General features: G+C 46.2%; 1 protein-coding gene across 2 annotated transcripts in view; it reads left to right on the top strand.

The window, feature by feature from the left end:
• Nucleotides 1–11,691: 11,691 nt before the first annotated feature.
• fhit (fragile histidine triad diadenosine triphosphatase) overlaps nt 11,692–15,581 on the top strand; it is a 284,494-nt gene continuing 280,604 nt past the window's right edge. For both annotated transcript variants that reach the window (XR_003931493.1, XM_030091933.1), the window contains exon 1: nt 11,692–11,706. The gene's annotated coding sequence lies outside the window, so the exon portion shown is untranslated. The remainder of the gene's footprint in view (nt 11,707–15,581) is intronic.

Below are 15,581 nucleotides of genomic sequence, written 5' to 3'. Positions count from 1 at the left end.
AGGAGAGGCAGAGGGAGAGCTCCTTCCTCCGGTCCTCTCTGCTGCAGGACTCGTCACTGTGCGCTCTTCACCGCGGATCTGCGCTTTACTGCAGCCTCTTTGTCCACATTAATTCCATTAAAAGGCATTCACTTTAAACAACCAGCTTTGTTCTCTTTCTCTTTATTTATAATGTATTATTTATTTTCAACTGTGATCATTGCGAGAGCTGAAAAACACGAATTGTCACTTTGAAGATGCTAAACTGATTGACCGCCTCAGTCCAGGATTTATGGCATCTAATTCAATTTAATCTCATTTAAAACGTCAGGTCTTGTGTCTGATTTCAACCATTAAAGAACACCGAACATTGTAAATTATAAAAAGACATTACACCTTGTTGTTAGATCTTGTTTTTATTATCAATTAAAAACATAAATGATTCGTTTAAAATTCTTGGAAATTTATTACTGGAATTTATCTTAATTGTCTAAAATTCTGACTGGATGTTTTCTAAAAGCTTGATGTTCCTCAGTTCCTCCAGAACACTGAGGTGTTTTTATCATATATAACAAAATCTGCTAAGGCACAGTGAACAGTTCCTCCTGCACCACCGTTCATCATGTTGACCTCCATACAAACACCTTCACCTGCCAATCCATATGAAAACTGAGGCATGGAGCCCTGGGGCAGGTGTGGGGCCACGTGATGGGATCATGTGCTGGGGCCACATTCTGGGGTCATGAGTTGGGGTCACCTGTTTTAATCATGAGTTGGGGTCACCTGTTTTAATCATGTGTTGGGGCCACGTGTTGGGGTCACCTGTTGGGGTCACCTGTTGAGGTCATGTGTTTTGGCCACATGTTTGAGCCATGTGTTGCGATCACAGTTTGGGCCCAGGTTTTGGGGCCCTGTGTTGGGGTCACCTGTTGGGGTCACATCTTTTTAGGGCCAGATGTTGTTGCCACATGTTCTAGTCATGTGTTGGGACCATCTTTGTAGATCAAGTGAGGGAGTCAGATTTTGGGATCATGTAACATGTGGGGGCCACGCGTGGGGGCTGCATGTTGCGGTGATGTGTGGGGTTCACTTGTGGGGGTTGATACCCTTTATACCCTGATACTCTGCATACCTTGATAGCCCTGATCCCAGTGGCATAAAGTCCGGGAGTCAAAAATGACATTTTTTGTTTTCCTCCATAATTTAAAGGTCATTCTGAAATGCTCCTGGAGTCACTGACTTATGCAGTTTGCAACTTTATCCAGAAAACAAATGGTTATGTTTAGAAGAGCTCAAATGTCCTATGTCTTTAAACACATCGTGGCTCTGTCCCCATGTGTGCCTGTGTCTGCTGGCCCAGACTGAAACACATCGCTCTCTACTGCCTGATACCCTGCATGCCTTGATACCCCTCATACCCTGATACGCTTTATACCATGAAACCCTTCAACACCTGATACCCTTGATACAATGATCCCCTTTATACCTTGATACTCTTCATGTCCTGATACAAGTCAAACTTTGATAGCCTTTATACTTTGATACACCTATACCCTAATACCCTTCGCACATTTATGCCCTTGATACCATGATACACCTCATGCATTGATACCCTTTATACCTTGATTTAAACCTTTATACCCTTCATATGCTGGTTCCCATCAAACCATGACACCATTCTTACCTTGATACCCTAAAACCTTGATACCCTTCATACCCTGACTCCCTTCATACCCTGCTACAATTAATACCATGACACCCTTCGTCCCTGATACTCTTCATACCCTGATACCCTGATAGTGTTTATACATTGACACCCTTTGTACCATAATACCCTTAATACCTTAATGACCTTTATATTCTGATACCCTTCCTACTCTGATACCCTTCATATCCCGATGTGTCCTTGACAATGTCAGGACCAACAGGTGGACTCAAACGCTGACTCGGTTCAGAAGTCTTCACAAAATTTATGAGAAGACGGGCAGACAGACCTGAAGGGCCGAGGCAGGACATGAGACCGAAGTCCAAGACTGACAGGAGGAAACCAAAACGCAGTAGGAGACATGTGATGAGGGCACGTGGCGCATGCACCTGGCAGTAGACAGACAGGAGGAGGTAAATACACCTGGGAGGAAGAGGAGGAGGAAGATGATAGGTTGATAGGATAATTGACACCAGGGGAATCAAGGAGGAACTTCAGGTTCTGGGAGTCCCTGACAGACAAGACACTGAGCTCCAAACTGTTCCGGTGGAAGTATTGCATGGCACCTATGTGATTATATCTGTGTGCTGCAAAGACCCTGTTCCTGATGTTGCCTCTTCTCTACATTATTCTTAGAGCTGATGTCGAAGCTTGGGGCACTTTTTAGACAGTATTCCACTTGGGCCTTGTTCCAAACCCAATCTTGTTCTCCTCCTCACTTCCTCTATCTCCCGCAGGCACAGTTCCTTTGGGCTGAAGTCTGAGGTGGGTTCTGCGGGCGTTAACCGAGCCCCACGTGGACCCAGCGGCTGTTCTCTGTTGGAGTCGCTATATGTAGATTGAGGTGGTTGATAGTCTGCTTGGGGCAGAAGAGGAGTCCGGTCCTTTGTTGACAAAGTCGTTGCTTGAGTAATGTGTATGAACTAGCCAAGCGTGCTGCCCTCTTCCTTGCTCTCTCCTGGGGAAGTGTGTGCAGGGTCAAGAGTCGTTACTTCAGCACATCTCTCAGGTCCGTGAGGTCCATTCTCCTGACTTCCATGTTGCCTTATGCTGCCCCTTCAGTTCCTCCATGAAGCGTTGGACCTTGCTCTCTCTGTGGATTGGGTTATATGCTGATCGACCAGGCTTGAGTGCCTTGGTTCCAAATTCCAACAGCCTGGCTGTCTGTCTTCTGCGGCGCTTTGCGGCTGCGCTGCGTCTTTCTGCTGTTAAACTGCATCCAGTGTGAATACAGCCGTTCATTACAATGAGAGCTAATGCTAACAGCTAATGCTGCATGATGCGACGCAACACAGCCACACCGCTTCCGTGTCTGGTGTCAAATGAGGGTCAGAGTGGCAGACAGTCTGCTGGGGCGACACCAGGAGGCTCTGGACGCAGTGGGTTGTCCCCAGGCCCAGCTCCTCCAACGTCGTCGCTGAGCACGGTGTTGACCTTCCTGCTGCTGTCAGACAGAAGGCCTTATTCAGTCAGTTAGTGCTAAAACAATTGAAAAAACAAACTAAGTAGGTAATTCAGAAACATTAAATCCTGGCTGTAGTGTAAACATTTACAGCCTTGAGTTTTTTTCAAACCTAATTGTTGATGTGTAAATGAATCAATGCACAGATAGAGAGAAAAATAGTTCCTTAAAAACTCACAGCTTAGTTTTTATTTCAAATTAATCTAAAAAGCATGAAAACACCAAACAGGAAGAGAAGGATGATAACAGTGACGACTGGCCTGCACACTCCGAACAGCTCTGGTGACACTGGGCTTGGCGGGAGCAGCCATGGTCCTCGGTTTCCCTCGGCCAGGTGAGTTCACGGAGCAGCTTTACCTGCCAGCGAGCAGCATGGATTCCTGCATGCAGCTGTTTACTCGACCTCTTTTACATTGTTTGCACATGCAGGAGAGGCGGAGGTCCTGGCCTGAGGGGAGCGGCACAATAAATTGCTACAACCTCCACCGGGATGCTCCTGTCAACACGGACGGGTAATTTTCCAGCGGACAAGGGAAAGCGCTTACAGAACATATCCAGCACATTCATCAGGCTGCAGTTTGAGCTACTCCAGCAGTCACAGGCAAACATCAGAGATCGTTATGAATTAACAAGAAAGCCCCAGCCAGTCCCAACAGGAGGTGTGAATTAAATCAACTAAGACACTGAACACAGAACAGCTCACGTGTGTCTGCTGCTGACCAGAGGTCGCTGTCCTTCTCAGAACATCTCAGATTAAATCTTACTTTATTATTTTTTAAGTCTTCTCTTCACATGTTTAAAGGTAAATTAGTCTGGGGGTGGGGGCACAGCCAAACATATGTTCTTCTCATTTTTACTTCTGCTGACACCAAATGAAAGTTTCAGAGCACTTTGTTCTCATCTCAGCTTCAAAAACTGGGTTTATATCCATCACCTGTGTGCAATCAACAGCAGAGTTGTGGTTGACTGATTAAATATGCAGCATTGTGGCACAGTTCCACTGCATCTGTAGGATCTACACTTTCTTGAGATCTTTCTTTCTTCGTCGGCAAACTCGTGCGTAATGATCGCTTTAAATGCGTTCTTCGACTTTTTCTGCACCTCTTCCTCATCATCAAATCTCCGCCCCTTCAGTTCCTTTTTCATTCTTGGGAAGAGACAGAAGTCGCAAGATGCTAAATGGAGGGAATACGGCGGATGGGGCGGCAGGGCCATGCCATTTTTCACCAGGAACTGTTTTACCGCAGAGCCCTGTGCGCTGGCGCCTTGTCATGTTGGAGCCACCAGTCCCCCTCCCCCACAGCGCCGCCGCTTCAGCCTGACCGCCTCCCGGAGCGCCGCAGCACTTCCAGGTAGAAGTCCTGGTTGACGGTTTGCCCCGGTGGCACAAACTCGCTGTGGACCGTCCCTTTGACGTCAAAAAAGCAGATCAGCTTCGATTTTGCGGACTTTTTCCTCTGTGCGGGAGGTGGAGGGTCGGCCGGAGCGAGGCGAATCTTCGATGGACATCTGACCACTCTGACAGCGCCCGTAGACCTGTGTTCTCCCCAGAGCCTCATCTTTGTACGCAGTGTGGATCATGATGAGTGCCTCTGTTGCCGTTTTTCCCAGTAGAAAACAAAATCGGGTTCCGCCATTTTTGGATATTTCGAAGAAGGGAGCAGGACTGAAATAACATAAACACTGCCTGTGAGCTGCCTGTGCGTCTTTGGGACGTGAAAATTTTCACAGTTATGCTTAAGGCTATGCTATAGCGACATATAACGGCCAAAAGTCTGAAATCTTTCTTGTTTTTTTTTTATAACCACAGTCCGGGAACTTTTGGGTCCCCCCTCGTATGATATACGCCCTTTCTACGGATACATTTACAGTAATGTAAATTCTCGGCTGTGGTGAGGCGAGCCGAGAAGAGACCAGGCGGCGTGCACGGACACAGACAGGTTCCTGTCTGTTAACTTCTCTAAACGAGCAGTCAACATGCAGAATGCAGGCTGGTTTTATGGAAAACTTCGAGCCGAGCGACAATGAAACTGCCAAAATACCACAAGTTTAATTTCCACCATCTTGGATTTCTCCCTCTGACCACTGGCTGCACGCAGGAAGAGACTGGCTTTTTACCACACAGATTAGCAGCATTTACACAGAGTGTGTGTGTGTGTGTGTGTGTGTGTGTGTGTGTTTTAGTGTGTGTGTGTGTCAACAACCCTTGCTTGGAGGAGGGAGAGGGGGAAGTGACAGTGGACCTGCCAGACCCCAGATCCCCCAGGCTGAGGGGCCCAGGGTCCCGTCTGGACCCAGAAGGGACGCTCGCCCCCGTTTCTCTGGATCCTGGTTGGCATCGCGAGGCCTGATGTCTTTCCACAGGAAGCAGCAGGCAGAGGAGACGCAGCCATGCTACAGTGTCAGAGAAGTTTGGTGTAATGACTGCTGTGGACACACAACGGTGGCATTCTGTCAGGAGTGAGACTCATGGAAACATGAGGAATGTCTCAACTCTCATGTGACAACATACAGTAGCTACACACTCGGCGATGCCAGTCGTCACTATGAACTGCTTCAGAAGATATTTGAATATTTTCACACAGACTGTGAGGCTGATCTCTCCCTCTTTAGGACCTCAGTGAACTTTCTGTCCATGAGCCAGTAATCATCTGGTCAGCAGGCAGCATGCCTCAGCCGCTCCACAGTGTTGTACTAGAGTGACACGAATGCTCAGACAAAGAGGGGTCTGCCAGTGAAATCCATTTCCTGTTTGCAGGCAGGTTTTATGGACCACATCAATGTCATGAGCTGCTCTGTTGGACTGAAGACAGTGTATGCTGGAGTCTCAGCATGAATTCAACACGGTGCAGATGAAGATCTTCAAGTTCATTTGGACCAGGGCCAGGGCCAGGGCCAGGGCCAGGGCCAGGTCCAGGGCCAGGTCCAGGGTCAGGGCCAGGGCCAGGGCCAGGGCCAGGGCCAGGTCCAGGTCCAGGTCCAGGGCCAGGGCCAGGGCCAGGTCCAGGTCCAGGGTCAGGGCCAGGGTCAGGGCCAGGGTCAGGGTCAGGGTCAGGGTCAGGCTCAGTCAGGGTCAGTCAGACAGTCAGTCAGTCAGACATCTTTAAAAATGCTGCATGAAACGTTGTCAGCCGATGTGTCGGTCTCTTCCTGAGGCTCTTGATTCCATCACTTGCTAGCTGCAGCTCTGATTTGCTCTGGTCAGTGAGACTGATTTGTCACTCGTCAGACAAGTAGTCCTGGCTTTGATAATCTGTATGACTTCAGTGTTCCTGATAGGGATGCGATGTTTAGACGTCTTTCATTTCTCACGTTTGGGCACACAGCCATCTGGATGGTGAGCTGCCGGACTCTGTTTCTGTCGGTCTCGGCGGCCGGCTGCCTACCGGCCTCAGCTGACGGTCTGTTCGGACCGTTGGTTCCCCGCAGGAAGATCTGACTCTGGTGACACTGTGACTTTTCCTCCAGCACCACGAAAACTTCACTTCAGTGTGGCACCATCTTTTGGATGAGCCCTTTGGGATGAATTCTAATAAATCTGGTAAACTTTCAACCTTAATCAGTCACCAGACCAGCTGAGGCCGATTCTAACATTTCAGCTTAATTTGAGACCATGTTGAAGTTATGAAAAATCATTAACACATCATGGCAGCATTTTCCCTCAAACCAAAAGAGGAGAGCGCTGCAACAGCTTCACCACCGACGGACAAGTCTGCCTGGTGGCAAGGTAACGGGGATCAGCAAATTCAGACTGTTCTTGTAGTTCTAACCCAACGTCTTCTTTTCAGAGAATCTCTGCAACAGTGAATCTGAAAGCAGCGACAACGAACCCGGTCAAGACAATACAAAGACAGTCACAGCGTCATTTGATTAAACGGCTGCAGACAGGAAGACAGCAGATTCTGTGATGGACGTGGACGTTCCAGCCCCAAACACCAGGTGAAAGGATGGTCTTTAGACTGGACTTCAGTGAGAAGCAGCACCGTCTGCTGAACACCTTCACAGACTTTCCACTCTTAATCATACGGCTCTGCCCATTATTGACTTTTCATTTTAACTTCCTTCAAGTCAGCCAGGCTGCAAAGCAAGAGATGAGCACTTCCTGCTCTCCCAGCCAGGAACCGTTTGTCCAGTAGAACAGTGCTGTGTTCTCAGTCAGACAGAAAGCTGCTGCAGTGACCTTCTCCTTCCTCCACGGTGTTTTCAGCAAATGTTCAATGTTCACATGTTTACAGTTTGCTGACCTATGACCTGACGGGAGGTGGAGAGGTCACCAGGCCACAAGATGTCACCAGATGTCACAAGATGCCTTGAGATGTCCCCAAATGTGGCAAAACATCATGAACTGTCCTCAGACGTCAACAGATGCCACAAGGCACCACGACATGCCAGGCACCAGGAGACATCGCCAGAGAGCAGAAGACACCAGAAGACACGAGACGCCACTCACCATGAGAGGAAACGAAGCGCCGGAATACCTCAAGACACCGCCAGGCACCAGAGACTCCACTGGATGTCCCGAGATGAGACGACAATAACATGTTTGGTTCAACACAAGACTTCAAATGTGCAAATAAATACAGATGTCATGCAAACACAGAGGAGATCCTCCATTCCCCATGACTCTGATCAGCTGTTTTATAAAGATCTGAAAGCTTCCATTTTTATTTACATGTGTTTGTATTGACATGCATTTGTAGTTTTTTTTTTTTTTGCTCTTTTTCTTATTGTTTTGATGCATGCTACATTTTATTGGCTGTAAAATCCTTCACAAATCAACTCAAACATTGTTTACATCAGCCTTATTTCCTGTTCGCAGTGTAAGGGCACACAGGGATAACATGCAAACACACAGAGAAAAGGATCTGGATTTAAACCAGGACTTTCGATAGGAGGCGGAGGTGCTGTCCACTGCACCATTTCACCTCACTGAAGATGATGGATATGTCACACAACACATGTAATGAAAATGTCCCTTTAATCAGATCCTCTTGTAATATGAGCCGCTCTGAACTCACCTCCATTCTTGTGATGTCTGTAGGGGTGTCCTCAGATATGCCACAATTCGATGATTCGTTGGAAGGAGCCTGATTCAACGGCCAATCATACAGTCGAAGCATCGCAAAATGTGGTTATTAAACGAGGACCATTCCATTCCAGCTGTATGGGGGTGCTGAATGACTGATTTTACATAGAATTGCTTGTTTCTTCCAAATAAACATGATATAAAGCCTATGTGATATACATATTAGCCAATCAAATATACTGTGGAAAAATTTACTTAACTTGTAGTTTTATTCAATATTCTATCTATTTAGTGTTTGTGAATGAACCTCCATGGTGAGTGGCACAGTCCGCAGAGCTCCGTCACAGAGCAGCATCTCGGTGGTGATTTGGCTGAACTTTAAAAGTCTCAAAATGTCGGAAAAAAAAAACAGAACTTCAGACCAAGTCAAAGATGATCGAAAAAAAGTCAAATGCAAGTTGTGTCAGCAGCTCCTTTCTTATCACTCCACAACAGCTATATATCTGACTTTCCACCTTAAACAGGTCAGTAGCCAGATAATTGGGTGTATGAAAGATGTTTCTGTCACTCACTTCTCAATTTTAATGCTGACTATTATTTCGTTTAATTGTAATATTTTAAGTTATTATATTATTTTTTTTATTTATCTAAAAGGCTAATTCTATTTAATTTAGTGTTTGTTTTCGCATGGATGTTGCGCTGCGCGGACCAACACAGCACAATTTAACCTATTTAATTTAATTTGAGCAGATAATGTGAGAAACTGTTTAGCCAAAAAATGTGAGCTTATCTGCAGAGATTATAGAAATAAATAAATGACATGCTGTAGCCCGTTTGTTAGAAGAGGGTTTGGTTCTGGTCATTTCAACTGTACATCATTTGTTTGATGTTTAGAGTCACCGACACTTTGTTCCAGTCTGTGTTTCAGTGTGTAGGAAAAAAATAAGTGTTGTTTTACCTGCCTGCGCTGGTTTTTTTTTTTTTTTTATTACTGCAACATTCTGCTGTAGCCTATCTTCAAATTATTCTAAAAAAAAAGATGATAGATTTGACTGTCAGTCGACGATCAGCAGGATCGGACGAATCAGATTCGACTATGGAAATTCTTCGTCGGGGACACCTCCAGATGTCTGAAGTCAATAAAACTTAATTTAAGATCTTTTAAAGGTGCTGTAGGCAGGATTACCTTCGCAAGATGGCGATTTGACCCATCCAAGATGGCGATTTGAAACCCGGAGTCGTGCCCACCTCGGGGTGCCGAGCGGGGCCGGCAGTGTCACGGCCGCCTGCGCCGGCGGGTTGATTCACCTGTGACCTTTTCACGGCGGCCTGGGGTCAAAGCCTTTTTTTAAGAACTACAGTAGAAACAGAAAGTGTCCTCCGTGGAGTTTTGATGATGTTATGTCCGATGAAGCAGGTCAATATGCGGGCCTGGACTTCCTCGTGTGCGTTCACGAGAAACAGAGCTTTAAAGCGGCGCCCCCTCGACCAATCAGGATAGAGCCTCAGGGGCTCTTCTGATTGGTCAAACATACCGGGAGCGGTCGTGAATTCTTTTCAGCTCAGAACAGAGACAGATGGAAACGCTGCGCCCTCGCGGTAGTGCAGTTATGCTACACTCCTAAAGGATTATCAATGGATACTCTAACATTTAATCCAAAGAAAACACAGAAAAATTAGCATTGACTAGCAAAATCCTGCCTACAGCAGCTTTAAAAGAGCTGTTCTTCAATGTCCAACAATGGAGAAAAGAGGGGTTTCGATGTTTCTTTGGATGAAGATGATGGTCCTCCCTTGGGGATTTGGAGGAAGTGTGAGCCTTCCCTCCTGACTTCCTGAATCTGACATCTGGACAGCCATCCATCACTCCATCCATGCCTTTATCTCCTGCTGCCCAGGCTGACGGGAGTCTCTCATCACCGCTTGTCTCCCAATCAAATGCTCTTTTTCACATTTGGAGCGATTAATTTCGAGCTGATATAAAAAGCTTCATAAAGTTAGCAGCTGCTGCTGGGCAGCAGGCTTTCACTCTGTCTCTGTCTTTTTAAATTAATCGGGGGTGTTAATTTGCCCCCCGACGGCCGTCATGTGCACCTCTGCATGGACTCTGACATGTACACACACACACACACACACACACACACACACACACACACACACACACACACACACGCACAGTCTTGTATTTCTATCCTTGTGGGGACCGTCCATTGACTCCCATTCATGTCTAGCCCCTAACCCTGACCCTTACCCTAACCCTAACCCACACCACAACAAAGCCTAACCCTAAAGAAATGTTTTTGCACTTTTACTTTTTTCAGTAACAACAACATGGTCAAGAAAACACTGTTTCTCCTACTTAGGACCGGAAAAAGGTCCCCACAAGGCACGTCGTTCCATGTTTTGCTATCCTTGTGGGGACATTTGGCCCCGACAAGGATAGAAATACAAGAACACACACACACACACACACACACACACACACACACACACACACACACACAGACAGAGGCTTATCCTAGTGACAATGGATGGAAATTATCTGCAGGTTACTGAATTTCAGAAAGGACATAAAACATTCTAAGATGGTCTCTCTTCTGTAAAAACACTGAAATAAAAGCTGTAATATCTGGTGACTGACGATGTTAAATCATGTTGTGTAAGAAGCACGTGTCAAAGGAGGAGAAGATACACATTCATTCATATTTAAAAAATGAGCTACATTAAGAAGGTACGCAGTAATTGAACATGAAAACATAATCTCTACACAACAGTTTAACTTATCTGTCTTTTTTAAAATGTTATATGATGTTCGTCGGCTACACCTACATGCAGGGTGGATTTTCGAGAATGCTTGTTTACAATGACAAAATAAACCTGTGGATATCAAAGAGTCAGAGTCACCGTGAAGTTCCCCTCCTCGTGCCCGTCTGTATCAGTTCTTCTCAGTGTTTCTTCATTTCATCAAATGTTGTGTCAGGTTCTTTTAAAAAATAAATTCTGTCAGTTATGAGCGAATGCGTGATTCACATGGTTCAAGTCGAAAGCTTCTGCTGCAGAGAATGCACATGACGTCTAGAAAAGGTGTGTTTCAGCAAAAAATGGAAAGAGTTCTCAGATCTTAGCATTTACATCAATCATTTGATGGGTTACTTATTTCAAAGAAAGAATGACAGAGAGACAGAAAAGCAAAGAGCCCAACCCCAGAGACCCTGAAACCTGAACTGAACGCTGATTATACTATGGTTTTGAATAGTTACAATTGTTCAACATAAGTTAATCTAAAAAGCCATCTCCTGAGGGAAGAAGACTGGATTTTTGCAGCAGTGTCCTGAAGTGGACAGTCGCGTGTACGCTGAGAGCTGCGCGGTAATTCCTATGGTCCGTAAACGCACCATGACGCCTGAGAGGCGGGTTTTCTGGGACTTGTAGTTTTCCAAAGAACAACTTCCGTTTGAGTTTAAATGAGCGGGACTATTAAAGACTACATTTCCCATGATGCAGCTGTCTGAACTCGGTGTGACAACAGAGGAGGTGAGTGCGTCCCAGCGTGTTTGGTTTCCGTGATCGCAGTGTTTTAAAGTCATCTTCTACTTCCTGAATGAAAATCGGAGCGTTTTTAACGCCACGAGACGCCGCGAAGCTGCAGGGAGCTCCGGAGTGTTTCCAGCAGATCTGTTCAGAGCAGAAAGAAAACCGGTGTGAACGTTTAATCCCACCGTGGCTTCAGGGAGCACGGAGCATGCGCAGTGGCGTTACTCCGACACGTGAGGCACCACGAACCCAAACAAACCTTTTAAACACACACGCAGACTCACACGCACACGCATGCACAGTAACCCCACGATAAATTGTTCCTTCCCCAAAACGCTGCGGTGGTGGACCGGGACTCCCCGGATGGGCAGGGTGCTCCACAGCAGCAGCTTCTGCTTGTTGTCAGTGAAGACCCGCTCAGTGAGCGTTACCTTTCCCATGCTGTTCACATGTTCGTGTGGCAGCTTTCTGATGTGAGGGGACACAACTTCAGAGAGTCACGCTCACAACTGCATTCCTGAGTATTTCTGGTTCATTTGGCTTGTGGGTGCTGAAGGTTCCAGCGTTTCCCGCCTGCTTCCCCTTCCTGTCCGCTCAGTGTTGATTCCAGACGGTTGTGATTGGCTCACTGCGTTCGGTGTGTTCAGAACGTGGACGGTTCTGCTTCGTGCGGTTGGAGTGTCAGTACCGTTCAGTAACCAGCAGCTCCGGTTTCTCGTCCTGATGTCTCCAGTGAGTCCTCAGTCCAAGTGTTTCTGGATTTGTCGTAGAGTTGACCAGACTGGAGGCCTGTGGCCGGCCAGCGTCGCTCCCAGTCTTTCTCTGATGGTGAGGAGCCGAGAGCATCAGAAGGAAACCGACTGTCGGCTTACTAGCTTTTTGTAGACTTGAAAATAAAAAAAATGTTTTCACTCCACAAAAGACCCCTGGAAACCTTTAGACATGCCTCTCACTGAACACAGAGGAGACACTTGATAAACTTCAGAGGCCGTCGTTTCTCTTGATGTGCTGGAGGAGAAAGGAGGAAATGTCCAGGTGTTGGATTGGAACAGAAAAACTAAATGTGCTGAGCAGCATTACTGAAGAGGAGCATGGCTTGAAACATGAAAACACTCTTTCCATTCTTTTTCCTCTTTGAAACAGGCTCTCTGGGGTTTTCTGGAGTGTGAAAGAATCCATCCATTTGGAGGATGGTTTGGCTGGGGGTTTTATCTGGTGCAGTGGTTCTCAAACTGTGGGCCGCAGTGCGATGCCCGGGGGGGGGGGGGGGGGGGGGGGGCATAAGCTTTTTTTTACGCCGGACTAAAATAAAGTCATTGCACATCCTCTCCAGTAGTTGTCAGTGGCGCTGTCATTGTCGGAGTGTGCAGCTCTGTGTAGGTTTTTTTGCAACGAGCTGCGATGTGAAGCCAGTAAACAAACCCTGAGACAACATGAAGACATTTTTAACAGGGATGAAAAGAAAGGCGGAGAGAGACGAAGACAGTGAGTCAAGAGAGAATTCTGAGTGTGGAGAGGCAGGATCCACTCTCAGGGCAGAGGGCTGTGGGCATTCTGCTTCCTTTAGCAGCATCTGACCTCTGTGAAGCCAAACCTCCTCTGAGAAGCTGTGCTCTGCAGAACCTGCTCATGGAGCCATTAGTCCTGGCTTCCTCATTTTGATTAAAAAAGGAAAAAAATCAGCACAAATTGTTTTATTGGTTTTTTTGTTTTGTAGGTTAAAGTGTTTTATATATTGTGCTCCTGAGTTAATGTTGCTGAAGTGAATTTGAATTTGTTATTATTTACTGATTTTGTTTAATTTTATTTTCCAGCAGCAAATGGTGCAATAAGTCTGTCAAAATGTTCACCGTTTAAACAAGGAAATTATTATTTTTTTGAATTTCAGGCAAATTGATGCACTTTAAATCTTTTCTTTTACAGAATAATAAACATTGTTAATAAAGTCACTCTTGTAAGTTGAACTATATCTCTTTCTTTTTTGTTTTCTTTAAAGCTGGTGTCCGGAGTTTCTGTTCGTTTCCAACGTATGAATCATTTTTCAACAGAGCTTCAATGTGTCAGTCTGGTTCGATACTACAATATAATATTAGCATAAAGCAATATAAAAATGTATTTATGAGCCCCGCCTTCGTCTCATAGACCCTCATGTTATCCGAAAAAGCGCCGGTCAGCGTCAGCCAATAGACTTCGAGCTTCCGCCTTGTCCTGCTGTCAGTCAAGTGTAGCAGCCAGAGAGCACATCGCTCGCCCAGCAGAGGAGAGTTAGCTCTGCAGCAGATATATCCACTGTCTGCTGAACATCCACCGGAAACAGCTCAACATGGAGGATGCTGCAGGACTCAGACGCTCTCATTTTCACCTGACAGATAATAGCGTGCACAATTAAAGGGGCGTGGCTTGGTCGCTCATGAAAGCAGAGGGAGGGGGGAAAAAAAACCTCTCTCTTTCAAAACTCCGAACACGAGCTTTAATGTTAACAGGGATGCTATGCAGAGGTGTACCTATAACAATTTTATAGACAAATGCTATTATTTATAGTTGCGGCGGGGGGGGGGGGGGGGGGGTTCTTCTTGCTGGGGGGGGTGTAACAGAAAAACACTGAGAACCACTGATCTGGTGAAAGGTAGCAGTGTCTTTGAGGGACGGCCTGGACAAACTGTATAAACTATCGTCCAACAAGCTTTGTAGCACTGTGAGGACAGAGGACAACCAGCTGGGAACTTTCAGTCAGAGCCATCTGTCTCCTGTGTGTTGATGAAAAGTGGACAGTTTTCTGTCCTTTGTTAAAAAGCCCAGGTGTTATTTTCAGTGTTGACTCTCTGATGTTTTGCTATTGGTGGGGTTGGACAGGACTGTCACCACAGAGCAGAGATACAAGAAACTGAAACACATGAATCAGTCCTCCACACTGAACAGACTGATGCCAGCGCCGGGAATTCAACCATAGACTTCAACATGTCACACTGCTTCTGTGCTTTCTGCTAATCAATCGGTGAAGCAGGCTCGTGACGCCGGCAGCAGGTGGGACAGTAGTGCGGCTGTTTGATGGAACGAGCAACAAGTCTGTGAGATAAACCCCAGAAACAAGCCTGTACCCCGCTGTACCCGCTGTACTGGCTTGTGACTGCTTGTATTGAGATCCACCGGGTTGTGACTGGTTGAAACTATTTGTAACTGGTTGTATCGGGTTGTAACTAGGGATGGGAATTGTTAAGAATTTAGTGATTCCGATTCCATTATCGATACTGCTTATCGATACGATTCCTTATCGATTCTCACTGAGTGAGAAATGAAACAACACAAATGGGGTGTTTGCATTAACTCTTTAATATGTTCATCCTGAACAGAAGGAAAAAAAATATCCATGTCATGAAAACTTTGCAGCTGCCAGTCGCCCCAGTTTCATCTTTTGGTGTGAAAAACAGCCGAACTCTGGAGCTTCTTCCTGAAGCCAGGCTGGAAAGCTCAGAACCAAACTACACCGGCCTCACTCTGGATGCCCCTGTCTGGTCCAGCTCTGCAGCTCTGTCACTCACACAGGGTGTGTCTGCTGTCAGCTGATGGAGGTTGCCACATCTGCCCCAGATATAATATTAAAACTGCCCAACAATAGAAAGCAGTCCAGACCTCCGTCTCTGTAGAGAATGCATGTTAAAACTGTAAAAAACGGATTTGCATTTAAAAAAAACACGTCACCAACACATTGCCATTCCATCAACCCACCTCGGGTTCAAAAGACGCTTGATTGTGCAGAAACCTGCCTAATCTGGCAACACAGCCGCTCCGGTCATGGAACTTTGTTTTGTGCAATTTTGGTGTCTTTGACTTTCCTACAATGAGTAAGAACAACATCGGTCATTCTTCTAATGCAT

This window comes from Salarias fasciatus, chromosome 5 (genome assembly GCF_902148845.1).
Source record: "Salarias fasciatus chromosome 5, fSalaFa1.1, whole genome shotgun sequence".
Lineage (NCBI taxonomy): Eukaryota > Metazoa > Chordata > Actinopteri > Blenniiformes > Blenniidae > Salarias > Salarias fasciatus.
Note: the sequence above shows the minus strand (reverse complement) of the source record. Positions and strands in the feature narration are given on the sequence as shown.